We start from the raw sequence: 17,862 nt of genomic DNA on the forward strand, positions 1-17,862 counted from the left end.
GCCTATTCACTTTATCTAAAGAATGAAAAAATACTGCTGATATGATCTCATAGACTTTTCAGCAAGCTTGGTGGTTTAATATTTGTGTCAAAACAAATATTTAGTGAATGTCAATGATAATTTATAGAATCTGACCTCTAGCATCTGTAGTATAGAGCTTGACATATAATTGAGATCAGGAAAAATTTCTTAAATGATTGCATTGTGCTAGAAAGATTAGCTTGAGGAATGCATATATATATATATATATATATATATATATATATATATATATATATGGTAAGCTAGGGAAGCTAGGGAAATGGTGACAAAATGTGTGTGGCTGTCCATAGGGAGAGGAGTGATGGGGTTGCTTAGGTGAGTCTGGCATACAGGGAGATAATGAGGGCACAAAGTAGGGGAGTCAGGAGATAGATATGAGACTGCAGAATATTTAAAAAATTATGATTGTTTTGATATAAGGCATGGGAAGAAAAGTGTGAAAATGATTAATATTCATAGGAGAAAATTCCAAATAAAGAGTTATTGTAGTTTTTTCGATATTACAAATTAAATATCTTCTAGGACAGTTTATTTACCATAAAAGGATGGTAAAGGCCAATACTGTAGCCAGAAATTTATTTCTTATTGACTCATACACTTATTATATGAGTTAATTTAGGAAAATTAGTATACCTTTTCAAGCTTCATCTTCTTAATTGCTACAATAAGTATCATAATTGTTTTGAAACAAATGTTTTCCTCCCCCAATGTCCTTATGTTGATATCTAAAGCTCATTATGATGATGTTTGATGTAGGACCACGAGAGATAGGTAAATGAGGATGGAGTTGGCATGGATGGGATTAGACCCCTACAAAGAATTCAAAGAACTAGCTTGTTCATTTTCTGTGAAGTGAAACAAGAAGTAGGTAACCTGAATAGGAACTCTTTCAATAACCTGACCACACTGGAACTTGGACTTCCAAGCATTGAGAAATGCTGTTTCCAGTCTTTGTAAGCCACCCATTTAATGATATTTTGTAATAGCCCAAATTAAGACAATAACATTTATAATATTTGTTTTAAAAATTTTTTATTTTATGAAAAAATAAAATTACACAACAAAATAATAAGAAAATAACAATAAATGAAATGCTGTACAGAACTAATTATTTTTCCTTGGTTTTGGTCCAGAGATTAAAAAAATAAATCAAGATGAAGATTGCAGAATATGAGAAGATAATTGCTTTGGAAACATGAATTGTTAAGAAAAAAATATAGTTACGTTTATATGAAGAGGTAAATGCAGAGACTAGAAGGAGGTGAGACTAGCATAGTAGGAGTTTGTAACCTCTTTCTTTTGATGCTAAAGTTCCTAATACCTAGAACAGTGCTAAGCATAGAGTGGGCCTACAATGAATGTTAATTTTGAAGACAAATAAATAATAATCAGTGTGTTGTAGTTTTGAGGAAATCAGAAAAGGTTGGACAGTACAGATAATAGAATTGGAGATACATTAAACATTTGTGATGTTTTAATACATCAATTTCATTCAGCCTAAGGTGAAAGAGAGCATGGTAAAAGAGATGAAGCAGAATAAATAGATGTTGATTGCTCATCCATCAGATGTGTAGTAATATAAAGGTGAGAACTGGAACCATTGGTTTTAATTTAATTTAATTAAAAAAAAATTTTTCCCATTAAGTTTATTGGTACATTTTAGGCATAAAATAGAGTTACATTCATCATTGGGATCTTGTACCATTACACGAGTAACTTGGTTCCTATTTATTTTCCCCCTTCCCCTGCCCTCCCTTCACCCCCTCCAGCCTTCCCTATTTGCAAAGACTTTGTTTCCATTTTTTTCTTTTTCTTATATTTTTTCTTTTCCCTTCTTTCCTTTCCCCTACCCCTCCCACTTCCCCTGCTCCTTTAGACCTTTTATTCCTATTACACAATATCAATTATACATTTTTTTTTGGTACTGGGGATCAAACTCAAGTCCTTCTGCTTGTGAGGCAGGTGGCAGAACCACTGAGCTAAATCCCCGACCCATCAATTATACATTTTTAAAATTATAATATCAAGATCTAGGAGACATTACCACAGATTTTACAGAATTTAAAAGGATATAGAGAGCATATTACAAAAATCTTTTTTGAAATAAATTCGACAACTTCAAAGAAGTACCTTGGAAGACAAATTAATGAAACTAACTCTGGAGGAAATATAAAATTTGAATAGCACCTATTAAAGAAAGTATATTCCTAGCTTGAACACCTACCTATATGACAACAGCAGACTCATATACATTTTAACTGATGAATTATATCAAACATTTGAAGGAGAAAAAAGAAGGAACACTTCTCCCCTCATTTTAGGAACTCAACATTGTGCTAATCCTAAAACTGGATAAAGATAATAGAAGAAAAAAGTATGAACATAGATAGAAATTTGTTTAACAAAACAAACTATTAGAAGTCAGATCTGGCAGGATGTAGAAAGTGATTTTATTATAGGGAGGGCAGTGTTGGTTCAGCATTGGAAGATCCACCCCCAAAAGTCATCATTTTAACAGAGGAAAGGAAAAAGCCATATGATCCTGTCAGTAGTGGGAGAAAAAGTATTGGACTAAATTCTACAGCTATTCATGGTAAAAGCTATCAGGAGACTAGAAGTAGAACAGAACCTTCAAAACAGATTAAAGACATGTACTCCATACTTCCAGTGAGAATGCCTTATATGAATGGAGAAGATACAATGCTTTCTCCTTAAGGTGGGGAACAAGGGCAGATATGCCTACTCTTCATATGTCCATTAAACTTTGAAATGTAGGCCCAAACTAAAATAGTTTGGCAATAAAACAACACAAATAGGATAGGATTGGCAAGGTAGAAGCAAAATCTTTATATGTAGATGAAATGAACATCTGCAAAGAAAATACTAAGAAATCTCTAGGAGCCCCTAGAACTTGTATTTGAATTTAGCAGGATTAGAAAACACAAGGTATATATAAAAATTCATTTCTATGTATACTTGCTATAAATGAAGATTTGGATATTGAAATTTAAAAGTTATATGGGAGTACAAAGGACCTAGAAAAGTAAAAAGAAAAAGAAAAAAAAAACAGTGTTGGAAGACATTTAGTACCTACTATTAAGACTTCCTCTAAAGCTACAGTAATCAAGACAGTGTTGTTGCAAGGAAAAACATGTAGATCATTGGAATAAAACAGAGAATCTAGAAATAGAACCACACATATATGGTCCACTGAGTTTTGAAAGATTATTTAACATTAGCATTTTATAGAATATAAACTCAATTAAAGAGCAGAGGAAAAGATAGTGTTTTCAACAAATGGCACTAGAACACCTGGTATCCATATGTAAAAAATTAACCTTTATTTCCATACATAAATATAAATTGAAAGGATCTATGAAGCTAAATATGAAAGCCTAAAAATATAAAACTTTAAGAAGAAATTATAAGGGAAAATGTTTATGAATTTAGGGTAGGCAGGAACTTCCAAGGACACAAAAAAAATGATGTATAAAAGAAAAAAAATTGATAAATGAGATTGCATCAAGATTTATTTATTTGTTTATATTTGTTAAATTCTTTTACTGGTACATTTTAGGTATACAACACAATTACATTTCTCATTGGAAATTGTACCTTTACATAATGCATCTTGGTTCTTATTTTTTCCCCATTCCTAGCCCTCCCTTCACCCCCTCCACCCTTTCCTATTTACAAAGACTTTATTTCCATTTTTTCCATTTCTCATCATTTTTCCTTTCCTTTCTTTCCTTTCCCCTGCCCCTCCCACTACCCCTACCCCTTTGGACCTTTTCTTCCTATTTTTGCATTATTGATTATTCATTCTAATCATTGGTACATTTTAGGTATACAATATAATGACATTCATCATTGGAAATTTGCACCTTTACATAGTCTCTCTTGGTTCTTCTTTTTCACCCTTGCCCAGCCCTCCCTTCAACCCCTCCATTCCTATTTACAAAAATTTTGTTCCTATTTTTCCATTTTCTCATATTAATCCCATTCCCTTCTATCCTTTCCGCTACCCCTCCCACTTCCTTCCCCTTTGCCCCTTTTCTTCCTATTTCACATTACCTATTATACATTTTAGTCCTTATTTACACTTTCAGTTTCTCACACCAGAGAAAGTATTAGGTATTTATACATGTGTGTCCTATTTATTTCACCTAAGAGTATCACCTCAATGTGCATCCATTTAGCTATAAATGTCTCTAATTTCTCATTTTTTATGGCTGAGTAGTACTCCATTTTATAAAGAAACCACATTTTCTTTATCCAGTCACCAGTTGATGGGCATTTGGGCTGTTTCCAAGTTTTAGCTATCACAAACCATGCTACTATGAACATGGGTGCACATATATCACTGTGGTATGATTCTTTTAATTCTTTGGGGAAGATCCTCAGCAGTGGAATACTAGGATCAAATGGGACTTCCAGTCCTAGTTCTTTGAGGTATCTCCATACTGATTTCCACAGTGCTTGCACCAGTCTACACTCCCACCAGCAGTGGAGCAGGGTTCCTCTTTCCCCACAGCCCCGCCAGCATTTGTTATTGGTTGATTTCATGATAGCCATTCTTTCTGGAGTGAAGTGGAATCTCAGTGTTGTTTTCATTTGCATCTCTCGAATGACCAGTGATGTTGAGCATTTTTTCATGTATTTATTTGCTATTTCTACTTCTTTGTCTGAGAAATGTCTGTTCATTTCAGATGCCCATTTTCAGATTGGGTCTTTAAATTTGGGAGGTCTGATCTTTTTAAGTTCTTTATAGATTCGAGATAGTAGACCTTTGTCTGAGGAAGAGCAGGTGAAGATTTTTTCCCACATTGTGGGTTGTCTCTTCACACTGTTGGTGGTTTCTCTTGTGGTGCAGAAGGTTTTTAGTGAGAAGAGATCCCACTTGTTGATTGTTTGTGCGAGTTCACAGGCAACTGAGTTTTTGTTCATAAAATCTTTTCCTACACCGATGTCTTCAAGGGTTCTACCTAACCTCTGTTTCAACTGGTTCAGAGTTTCTATCTTAATATTTAGATCTTTAATCCATTTTGATTTTAGTTTAGTGCATGGAGAGAGATATAGGTCTAGCTTTAATCTTTGGCAAGTTGAAGCCCAATTTTTCCAGCACCATTTATTAAAGTGGCTATCTTTCCTCCAGCGAGGGTGTTTTGCTCCTTTATCGAAGATGAGATGGCTGAGTGTGTCTGGCATTGTTTCTGCATCTTCTAATCTGTTCCACTGGTCCTCAGGTCTGTTTCTTTGCCAGTACCATGCTGTTTTTATCACAGTAACTTTGTAGTAGAGTTTCAGGTTGGGGATTGTGTTACCCCCTGCCATGTCTCTATTACCTAGAATTGCTTTTGCTTTTCTGGGTCTCTTCTTGTTCCAAATGAGTTTTTGAATTGTTTTCTCAAAGTCCATGAAATATACTGCTGGGATCTCAATTGGAATTGCATTAAATCTATATAGCAGTTTTGGAAGTATGGCCATTTTCACTATATTAATCCTTCCTACCCAGGAGCAGGGGATATCTGTCCATTTTCTGCTATCATCTTCAATCTCTCTTTTCAGAGTGCCATAGTTTTCAGAGAAGAAGTCTTTGATTTCTTTTGGTAGGGTGATTCCTAGGGATTTCAGCTCTTTGGATGCTATTGTGAAAGGAATTATTTGCCCTATTTCTCTCTCAGTGAGTCTGTCATTTGTGTAGAGGAAAGCTATTGATTTTTGTGTGTTAACCTTGTAACCAGCTACTTGACTGAATTTGGTTATTAAATCTAGAAGACTTTTGGATGAGTTCTTGGGGTCTTCTATATACAGTATCATTTCACCTGCAAATAATGACAATTTGACTTCTTCATTTCCTATCTTTATTCCTTTTATTTCTTTCTCTTGTCTAATTGCCATGGCTAATGTTTCCAGAACTATATTGAACAAGAGTGGCGATAGTGGACATCCTTGTCTTGTTCCTGATTTTAGTGTGAAGGATTTGAGTTTTTGACCATTTAGTATGATATTGGCTGTTGGTTTTTCCTAGATGGCTTTTATCATTTTGAGGTAGAGACCATCTATTCCAATTTTTTGTAGGGTTTTTATCATAAATGCATGTTGGATTTTATCAAATGCTTTTTCTGCATCTCTGGAGGTAATCATATGGTTTTTGTCCTTGGCTCTATTGATATAGTGTATTACATTGATTGATTTGCGTATATTGAACCATCCCTGCATCCCTGGAATGAATCCCACTTGATCAGGGTGTATGATCTTCTTGATGATCTTCTGCATTCTGTTTGCCATTATCTTATTAAGGATTTTTGCATCTATGTTCATTAGTGAGATTGGCCTATAGTTCTCCTTTTCATTTGGGTCTTTCTCTGCTTTGGGGATCAAGGTGATGCTTGCTTCCAGGAATGAATTTGGGAGTATTGCTTCCCTTTCAATTTCATTGAAGATTTTAAACAGTAGTGGCAGCAGTTCCTCTCTAAATGTCTTGTAGAATTCAGCAATGAAGCCATCAGGGCCTGGGCTTTTCTTAGTTGATAAGTTTTTAATTACATTTTCAATTTCATTGGTTGATATTGGGTTGTTCAGAATATTTAGATCTTCTTCGTTCAACTTTGGTAATTCATATGTATCTAGGAATTTGTCCATTTCTTCTGTGTTGTCCATCTTATTGGCGTATAGGTTCTGGAAGTGGGTATTGATGATCCTCTGGATTTCTGCTGGATCTGTTGTAATTTCACCCTTTTCATTCCTAATTGCATGGATTTGGGCCTTTTCTTTTCTTTTTCTGACTAGGTTGGCTAAAGGTTTGTCAATTTTGTTGATTCTTTTGAAGAACCAACTCTTGGCTTCATTGATTTTTTGTATCATTCTCTTAATCTCCATTGCATTGATTTCTCCTCTGATCTTTATAATTTCCTCCCTTGTATGAGCTCTGGTGTTGTCCTGCTCTTCTTTTTCTAGAAGCTTGAGGTTGAGCATCAGGTTGTTTAATTGGGCTCGTTCTGTTTTCCTAATATGCCTATTCACTGCTTTGAGTTTCCCTCGTAAGATTGCTTTCATTGTGTCCCATAGATTCCAATATGTTGTATTGTCATTGTCATTTAATTGAAGGAACTGTCTGATTTCTTCTTTAATTTCCTCTATGACCGATTGCTTATTCAGAAGTGTGTTGTTCAATTTCCATGTGTTTATGAAATTTTTTGAGTTTCTTTTGCTATGGATCTCCAATTTCATCCCACTATGGTCTGATAATATATAGGGGATAACTTCAATTCCTTTGCACTTACTTAAACATGTTCTACGTGTAAGTATGTGTTCTATTTTGGAGAATGACCCATGTGCAGCTGAGAAGAATGTGTATTCTGATTTTGTGGGGTGGAAGACTCTGTAAACATCTGTTAAGTTCATTTGTTCAAGAGTTCAATTGAGTTCTAGTATTTCATTACTTATTTTTAGTCTAGTTGATCTATCTATTTGTGACAGTGGTGTGTTGAATTCCCCCACTACAATTGTATTAGTGCATATATGACTTTTCATGCCCATTAGTATTTGTTTTATATAGTTGGGTGCATTAGTGTTTGGTGCATAGATATTTATGATTGTCATCTTTTCCTCTTGGATTCTTCCCTTTACAAGGTTGTAGTGTCCTTCTTCATCTCTCTTAATCAATTTTGGTTTGAAATCTACTTGATCTGCAAAGAGGATAGCTACTCCTTTTTTTCAGGTTCCCCTCGCATGGAGTATTGTTTTCCACCCTTTTACTTTCAGTCTATGAGTTTCCTTTTGAATTAAGTGTGGTTCTTGTATGTAACATATTGTTGGATTTAGCTTCTTGACCCATTCTGCCAGTCTGTTTCTTTTGATTGGTGAATTGAGACCATTAACATTGATGGTTATAACTGAAACGTATTGACTTGTCATTGCCATGACTTTTTCTTTTTGTTGCGTTCTCCCCCTTTACATTTAATTTCTTGTCATGCCAGATGGGTTCATTCTTCTTTGCTTCCTGGGGTTGTGATCCTCATTGTCTGTTCCTAGGATATTGTGTAAAATTCTTTGGAGTGCTGGTTTGGTATTCACGAAGTTCCTAAGGTGCTCTTTGTCATGAAAGTATCTTATTTCTCCATCCATTTTGAAAGATAGTTTTGCAGGGTACATCAATCTGGGTTGGAGGCTGTTTTCTTTTAGGACTTGGAATATGTCACTCCAAGCTCTTCTTGCCTTGATGGTTTGTGTTGAGAAGTCTGTTGTGATTCTGATGGGCTTTCCTTTGTATGTGATTTGTTTCTTTTCTCTAACTGCTTGTAGAACTTTGTTCTTCTTTTGAGTTTCTTGAATCTTAACAATTATATGCCTATGTGTAGATTTTTTTTGATCAAGGCTATTTGGAGTCCTATATGCCTCACTTATCTGTATGTCAAGTTCTTTTCCCCTACTTGGGAAGTTTTCTGCCATTATTTCTGTGAAGAGATTTTTTATGTCTTCTGCACTCTCTCCTGTTACTTCATTGACTCCAGTCAGTCTTATGTTATTCTTCTTTGCATCATCTAGGAGCTGCTGGATTGATTTCTCATGTTTCCTTATAATTTTGAAGCAATTTTTCTTTTCCTGGTCACTAATTGCAATCTTATCTTCTATATCTGAAATTCTGTCCTCACATTGGCTCATTGTGCTGTGTAGACTTTCAATGGAGTTTTTCATCTCCTGGAAATCTATTTGCATCTGTTTTATGGATTCCATTTTTTTTCTATGTTGGGATTCTGTCATGTTCCTGAGCTCCTCTCTAGATTTATTAATCATGTCTTGCACTAGGGGGACAATTTCTCCTGTTATCTGAGAAATTATTTCTGATTTCATTTTTTCCAGATCCCCTTTTGTTGCCAGTTCAGTGGGTCCAGGCGGTTGAGTATCAGAGTGTTCCATCTCATTTCCCTTTGGGGTTGCTGTAGGTGATCTGGAAGTCTGGTTTTCAGACTTATTTATGTAATTTCTCATTTCGAGTTGGCGGGGGGAGCTGTTGGTGCCTGCACAGATTGTCTTCCCTGAGCTGGGAGAGGTGGTACAGGGGCCAGCAGCAGAGGTAGGGATGGTGGCCCAAAAGCCCTTTCCTCTGGGCTGGGAGCAGTGGCAGGGATGGTGGCCAGGAAGCCCCTTCCTCTGGACCAGGAGCAGTGGGATGGTGGCTCAGAATCCCCTTCCTCTGGGGTAGGAGCGGCGGAACTTAGTACTGTGGTCTGGTGGTCCGGTGTCCTCTGTGGCTTTGTAGTGTAGAACCAGGTGGCTGTACAGTGGAGAGGGGGTGGGGGTTGTCCAGTGGATTGTTGCAGGGGCGAGGGCTGATTTGGCGTGTTCCTCGTGACTCGTGACCTCGGTAGGGCGTCCACAGACCTGCCTGTCTCTCTTGGTTCTTATTTTTCACCCTTGCCTAGCTTTCCCTTCAACCCCTCCATTCCTCCCTATTTACAAAGATTTTATTACTATTTTTCCATTTTCTCATATTAATTCCATTCCCTTCTTTCCTTTCCCCTACCCCTCCCACTGCCTTCCCCTTTGCCCTTTTTCTTCCTATTTCACATTACCTATTATACATTTTAGCCCTTATTTACACTTTCAGTTTCTCACACCAGAAAATCTATTCGGTATTTATACATGTGTGTCCTATTTATTTCATTTAAGAGTATTGCCTCAATGTGTGTCTACTTAGCTATAAATGTCTCCAATTTCTCATTTTTTACTTTCCTGTTTCATATCTCACTATTGGGAACATATAAATCAAAAAGAAATCAGAATGTTAAAGATATATCTATAGTTGCATGTTTATTACAGTAATGTTCACAATAATCAAGATTTGTAAATATAGGTGTTCATTGGTGAGTGAATGGATAAAGGAAGTATAGTAAATATACACAATGGAAGATTTTGAATGTTCTCAACATATATGTGTGTGTGATATAGAATTGATATATCTGTTACCTTGGAAACAAATACATGTCTGAGATGATAAATGTGCAATTACCTGTATTTGATCATTACACATTATATGCATGTATTGAAATACCATGTAATTATGCTCAATTGCTCTATGCTAATTAAAAATAAAAATATATCTAAAAATAATATTGTAAATATGAGCCAAATGAAGGAAAGAAAGAAAATGAAAAGAAAGCAAATGGAGAAGCAGATCACACAAACAAGAAACATCTGAGTTCAAGTTCAAATCTAGATGTTCCACCTGAAATGATTGCTATCTCCAGTTTGTGTTTTTTATTTCACAGTCTAAATAACAAAGCTTGCATTTGCCTTCTTGGTGGGTGAGAATGGAATAAAAATAATTGCTTTTTTGTGTGTCTAGTATCATCCATGTATAAAGTTTATTATTGACTTTAATTTTACAAGGTGACATTTTCTAACTTCACCCAGAAAGACCTAGATTAGATCCTACCTGAAACCTTTAATATTCAATCAGTTGAATAGATTGAGTGCCTCAACAAATCATGTTGAATTTTTCCCTGAATTATAGCCAACATTTCTTAGTGATTCTAGCAAGATCAATTGTCTTATGCTTCAACATAGTCAATCAGTTGTTTATCTCAATAATTAATTTGTTCAGAAATGTGTACCTGATAAATGACAGGGAGATCCTGGGCACCGTGGTTACCACAAGGAACAAAACAGGTCAAGTTTTATCATTTAAGGAGTAAAGATTTGGGCTGGGTTTGAGATAAGACATCAAATTAAAAATATTACATACTATGAGATGGTGGTAACTACTTTGGGGAAAATAGAGCATGAAGGGAATAAAGAGTGAGATTGGAAACAGGAAGCTGTAATTTAGATACACTGGTCTGAAGAGCTGTCTGAAGGTAACACACTGCTTGAACCAAGACCTGCAGGAAGAGGAGTCAACTCTGCGGCTCTCTTTATGTAGGAGAAATAGCAAACACAGTTATGACGTGTTGGTATGTCTGAAGATCTACAGCCAGGCCACAGTGCCTAGAATGCAAGGAGCATAAGAGAGCAAGAGAAGATAAACTTGGAGGAACACTGAGAGGCCAGGCTGAGTGGTGAATGAAAGGCCCAGTAAGCACTTTGAATCTTCAGCATGTCAGTTTTCCCTCTGTTGTGGATGATTGCTATTGTCTTGCCGGTATCTTCCATTTGAACAAACAACTTTTTTCCCAATTAGAGTTCTATTTCCACTTCCTTCTTTTTTTTTTTTTTTTTTGGCTCCTATTCAGCACAACATTTGTTTAATACATTTGTCACCATCCCTGTCAGTACACCGTGGGATTAACTGCCACATGGCTCACTTGGTAAGACCACTACTATAGTCTCCAACTGGTCTTCCTGTTCTCACACTGGCCCAAGTGACCACCTAGCCTACTCACAAAGTAGCCACACTATTTAAGTTTTCTGGTCCTACTGGAACAAATCACTACAGTCTTGGGGATTGTCTGTATCTTGGGGAAACATGAGCTTATTATCTTACAGTTTAATAGTTCAGAATTCTAATATAGATCTAAAATTAAGATTATGATGGCAGGATTGAGTTTTACTGTGAAGGTCTGGGGGAACAGAACATGTTTGTTTGCATTTTCCATCTTCTGGAGGTACCCTGCATTCTGTGGCTAATGGATCCCCTCCCCTTCCTCAAGACTAGCAATGTTGGGTGGAATCCTTTTTATTATATCAGTTCATTTTGACTCCCTCTTCTGCCTCCTTTTACAATTATAAATGATTAATTTGCCATATCTTGGTATTCCAGGGTCATCTCTGTATTTTAAAGTTAGCTGACTAGAAGCTTTATTTTCCCTGTACCATGTAAGAAAACATATTCCCAAATTGCAGAGATTAGAATGTGAGTGTATTTGCTAGCCATATCCTGCCAACCACAGTTATTCTTTAAAATGTAAGGTAGATGATGTTTCCCTGACCGCTTCTCAAAACTTCTTATGAACTTGAAAAGTTTTACAATGGTTTGGAAGTTTGTATGTGATCTGACTTTCCTGGCTGCAAGGCAGGGACTGAAATGAGGTGAGGTGGGAATCTGGAGTGCAACATTTACGGAAACACTACTTTCAAGTTTGTGCACCATACACCTCTCACTTTGTCTTTGACCCATCCTTACTAGACTGTTTCTAATCCCAACTGCTACGCCCTCTTTGAACTTACTCTGCTCTATCGCTAGTGGTCCATATGTTGCTCTTTCAGTGCACAATATACCTCCTGCCTTTGCAGTTGCTATTGCTTCACAGTCTGTGACATTCTTCCTCTAGACAATGACCTGCTTGATTCCCCATTTCATTGAAATCTCTGTCAAATGTTATCTTCTCTGACAAGCATCCTTCATGAGTATCCATCATTTTTTACTCTTTTCTTTATACTTTCCTCTCTGTGCTTATCAGTCCTGACATAATATTACCATTTCTTTGTATTACCATTTATTTGTTTTTGATGTGTGTTTTTATTTTCTTTTACTAGAAGGGAAGCACCATGAAGGCAAGGTCTTTGTCTTTAATATTGTTTTATAGCCAGATTCCAGAAGAGTGTCTGGTATATAGAAGATGCTCTCTGAGGACTTTTTAAATGAAAAGAAAGAAATGGCAAGCTTCTACAAATAACAATGGAAATGTTATCAAGTTTTTTTCTGTTAGCTAGGTGTATTTAACTTGTTTCATCCTTTCAGTGTCTGCAGATGAAAATATAGAGGCAAAGAAAGGCCAAGCAAAACAAACTTACACAACTAGTAAATTGGGCATACATCTGAATCTAGAGAATGTGGCTCTTTGAGTGAATGCTCATGCATGTATAACTCAGAGTACACTTTTATTTTTTGAAATTACTGTGGGATGTTAAAAACAAATATACTACAGTGAGATGTTGATTTTAAAAATTTATTGGTTTTTCTAAACAATAACAAATTATTTACTTGAATGAACTTTAATATCTTTGAAGGTTTTTTTAGGAGTTTCTGAGCAAAATTATGAGGAAGAGAAAATTTAATGAGCATTTATTAATTTGCATAAGTCATGTTCTTAAGGCAGAATAAGTATTGTTTTCATTTGGTTGCATTCACTGGAAATGCACTTCCCACTTGATTGTGCTTTTTTCCAGTAAGTCCAGAATGAGATAAAAATAAAAAGCAACTTACAAGTATAAGTCTCATAGGATGGCATAAGATGAGAAACAGGCCAAAGGCTAATTTTATAAATCCCTAAAACTATAAAATAAAATTATTTTTAATAAGCAAAAATGTTGAATTTAAAGAGATGTAGGCCAGATGGAAACTCAGCAACATTTTCCCTCTCCTGTGTTTTCTCCTAAATTCTTGATAATAACATTTTCCAAACTCTGTGCTAGCAGGGTTCTGGATTAGCTTCCACCCACGAGAGGCTCTTGTGCAAGACTTGGAAGGCAGAAGAGCAACAGAAGCCATTATTGCTCCTTCAGGCAGGTTCATGGGCTTCAGCAGATGGGCATATGTGAAACCATGCCAGGAGCTTCCCAGCATCCTCTGGTGCATCAACCACTTGGAGGCTGCAGGCAACTGAGCTCACTGGTGGCAAAGGGTCTGAGCCTGCATGTTCTCATTTCCTGAATGTTAGCAGAGGCTTTTCTTGACCTTTGCTTCCCCAACCCTGTAACTGATTTAGTACATCACTGACTCACCTTATTAAATCTGTGCATGAACTACCAAGACCAGATGCTGTTTCTCCAGCTTGAAACCTGATCTCTACACACAAATTTTCTCAGAAAGAGTATTTTATTTAATTTGTGTTTTATAATTTTTCCTTCCCAAGATAGTAATTTTTAAAAATAAAATGAATGTAACAATTCATACAATTTATTAAAAAAAACTTTTTTGGTGGTCCTGGGGATCAACCCTAGGGCTTTGAGTATGGTAGGCAAGTGCTGTATCACTGAGCTATACTTCCATCCCCATTAGTATCAATTATTACCTTAGAATATTCCACTGGGTTTTTTTCACTTATTTAAAACAACATTTAATATTAGTATTTATAATTTTCAATCCTCTGTTAGCTTCTAAAATAAAGTTGAGGGATATTTTCTTGGCAAGAAAGCATTGCCAGACAGTGCTTCAATACAAAGAGATGGAAACATACTCTTCAGAATTATTTGGACACAATCTCTGGAAAGGAAGATATTTGTACCATTTTCTAATTCTTCTCGCTACTCCCATCTTCTGTTCTATGTTATTAAACTAAGGATAGAAGGTAATAACTCATCTTTTACAGTTTTAATTCACAAAGTACTTCGTATGCATGTCATCATCGGATATCCACAGATTTACACCCAGTTGGTGTATATTTCCTCAATTTCCTATGCTTTCCCTTATTGTAGCAGTTAGCGGTAATGTATTCATTGAAAGGCCCTTTCCACCACGTCTGGATTTAAACTGTTTAGGAACAAGAATCACATTCTAATGACCATAGTTTTCCTGGTGATTATTCTAGGGTCAAGCTCCTAGTAGATGATCAGAAAAAATATTTTTAATGGCTAAATATTAATGGCTGATGCAGTGTGGACTCTGAAACCCATGAGTTTTTTATGATGTCACTTTTAATTCAAAATATATACAATGTCGAAAGAATAAGTGAAATAATTGATGGAAACAAACAAATGAATAGCAAACAAACCCTGTCGCATATTTCAAATAAATTATATTGTATAACCAATAAAAGCAATTATTTAAAAAATTTTGAACTTGTAGTACCCTCAATATACCTTTTTTGCCACATTTCACTTAACTCCCTAATGTTAATATTCCAGCCATCCAACAATTGTTAATGATGTGGAAAGAGTTAACAAAAATAATTCATGTTCTGTGCCTGGAGGACTTGACAAATGCTTCATTTTAAATGGCTTATGTGAGAAATTCAGAGAAGCAGAGAAAAAGCAGTGGCAGATGGGGTAGTTAATTTTGAGCCAAATTGTAGGCACTCTTGTGTTGATGAAGTAGAGTAATTCATTCTGGAGCATTACTACATGAAAAGAGTTACACTATTTAATTTTTTCCCCTTCCCCTCCACACAAGGAATGTAATCATTATGTACTGTAAACATGTACTAATAAAAAATAAAGTAAAATTATAATACTCTAAAAAAGTCACTAGTATTGAGGAAACAAACATATATTAGATAAGGTTTCTATCCTCAAGGAATTATTAACTTGGAGAATAGTTATGTACTCAACAAGCACAATAAGGTATAATAAGTGCTGAATTCCCAACCATATAAATGATGAAACTTGACATTTAAGGACACTCTTCATACTAGGGTTGTGCTGGAAGTATTTCCTTGATGCCAGGCCAAGAGGCACAGAATCAAGGAATAGGAGTTTCACCTTCTCTCTACCAATTATTGCTTCCAACTCTAAAGCACAGTGTACCTCAGAAGTGCTTGCCTTTTTGAGTTGGTTTACAGTTGTTCCAAGCACAGTAAAATTCATTTGCTCATTTTTTTTCCAGTACAGGGAACTAAACCCAGAGCCTTTGCACTGAGCTACATTCCCAGGCCCTATTTTTTTTTTTTTTGAGGCAGGGTATTACTCTTCTTATTATGGTAAGAATAGATGCATGTGAAAAGTATGTATTTTCATTCTGTAGAAACAGTATACAAGAACAGCCACTGGAGTTAGCAGGTAATGTGGTTAAAGTAATCGTCAACGTAGATTCAGGAGTAGGATTTTTGAATAGGATTCCTTCATGAGTGCAAGGCAATTTCATATTTTTATTGTGCACTGCCATGAGTTCACATAGGTATATATGATAATATTGCATATTTTGGCATATATATATATATATATATATATAGTTTCTGAATTTAAAAAAAATAGAGATCATCTTAATCAAAAAATTTTGCCTAATTTAACCCACTAATTTTTTTTCCAACATGGAGTGACTTACTATTTTGGTAAATGTTTCTTACCAGATAAATCACACATTCATCATGAATTGCTATGATTGCCTAACAGAAAGGGACAAAAAAACCTCCCTTAACCCTAAATTAAAAATAAGACCCATCTACTTTAATTATAAAATGAGAATGATTACTACTACTTGCTGATTACTTAAATATTCATGAGTGTCTCCAAATTTAGATGGCTGTATATTCAAAGATAAAGGTATATTTATTTATTTTTCCATAAGGAGATAGAGTTAATACTTGTCCCTGTGGCAGAGCTCCTGGAGAGCTATGGAAGATGTCTTTGTTGATTTCTGTGCATTTAAAAGGTGTTGAGTAGCAGTGAGAGTTTCTCTCATGAATAAATGAAGTGGCTCAAGATGACTGAGACCTGGATACACAGAAATCATTCTCTTTTTCCTTTTGATCACATGTGACATTACAAAGGTTGATTATATAATTCTGAAAATGGACATATGCATTTGGTCTTTAAAATTCTCCATGCAAAGAACAAGAGAACATTGCCAGTTGCCCAGGTAAATTCTGGTATTACCTACAAAATATTGGAAGGAAGGGAAGAAAAATCTCCCCCATCCCATACTCTAGATGGATTCCTGTTCCAATGTCTGAGTATTAGGGATAGAGTGGACTCTAGAAATAATCAAACCTAAACAATAATTATACTGATAATGACTTGAAGGTTCAGGTAAATGAGGTACTGAATGCCACACAGAATCATATTTGGTGGCAGAAATGAGATAAAAATCTAGTTTTCCAGAATCCAAGTCTAATGTCATTTCTGTTGTTTTACAATCTTCTGTCTTTCTCAGACTTTAGGTGAGTTTCGACCCTATGTCTAACCTTTCCCCCAAGTAATGTTACCAAATAGGAGATGTGTCTCCCCCCACAGAATCCTCCTGGTGACCATTCTTTCGGTAAGAGTACTTGTTTTTGCTTCAATCTGTAGGTTTGTACCTCTTTTTCCTGATAAAAACCTGCTACTCCACTAAAAGCTACATATGGAGATTTTTATCTAATTCATTGGCTAATAAGACAGGCTGGATGGCTGAAAATAAGGGAAGGTGATTCACCCTTTCACTGACGTGGGATGTTCTCTCTTTGGTTGATATTTTTAATACCCACTACTGTTACTTTCACTATTAGATTTTATGCATATGGAAAGCAAGGGCCATGGCATTTTCTCTTTTTATTAGCTTACATAATAGCAAAGAATAATAATCATGAATATAGTAGGTATAAATGCATTTTGATTTGAGTAGTACCTTCATTTGGAGTAGCAGGCGGAAACCATAAGACCGGTAACATAGGGACAGTAGGATTCTGGTCCTAACTAAATTGTGAAGCCAAGGACACTTCTCCATTAATTTATCTTCCAGCTGATAAAATCTGCTCACAAGCAGATGTCATCTCAGAAAACCATAACAGCACATATTGTTCAAAGTTTGGTTATAACCCGAACACACACACACACACACACACACACACACCAAAACACCTCACTCAATGTATCAAAGAGAAAAGGTATTGATGTAGGTAATTAAATATTTTAAAAAACCATTGACAGGTTGGAGGAATAAAGGACAATATCATCACTTACTCTCAGATGTCCTAGTTTTCAGAAAGTTTCTGGAATTCTAAGAAACTATTGGTTTGTAGTGGCCTACAGAACTGAGATGAGGTGATTCCTAGGAAACTACTCAGAGACTGACGCAAAATATCCCATTGGCTGAAGCCCATAAGTCTGGGACTTGACCCCTTGTGGTGGAGAAGCAATAATATAGTTCATTCTTCCTTCTGCTTCTCAAATCTCATGAAGGCTCAGCAGACTGGCACTTTTTAGCCTGAAGCCCTGTTCACTGGAAGTGTGAGGAATATG

General features: G+C 35.8%; 1 long non-coding RNA gene across 1 annotated transcript in view; it reads left to right on the plus strand.

The window, feature by feature from the left end:
• The window catches only part of LOC110348540 (uncharacterized), a 188,845-nt gene that overhangs the window by 137,494 nt on the left and 33,489 nt on the right, over nt 1-17,862 (plus strand). Inside the window, exon 10 of the long non-coding RNA XR_015442764.1 lies at nt 1,176-16,900. This is a non-coding gene — a long non-coding RNA (uncharacterized LOC110348540). The remainder of the gene's footprint in view (nt 1-1,175; nt 16,901-17,862) is intronic.

This window comes from Heterocephalus glaber, unplaced genomic scaffold, assembly GCF_053883595.1.
Source record: "Heterocephalus glaber isolate CG9 unplaced genomic scaffold, H.glaber_assembly_v1.0 deba00001553, whole genome shotgun sequence".
In the NCBI taxonomy this organism is placed as follows: domain Eukaryota; kingdom Metazoa; phylum Chordata; class Mammalia; order Rodentia; family Bathyergidae; genus Heterocephalus; species Heterocephalus glaber.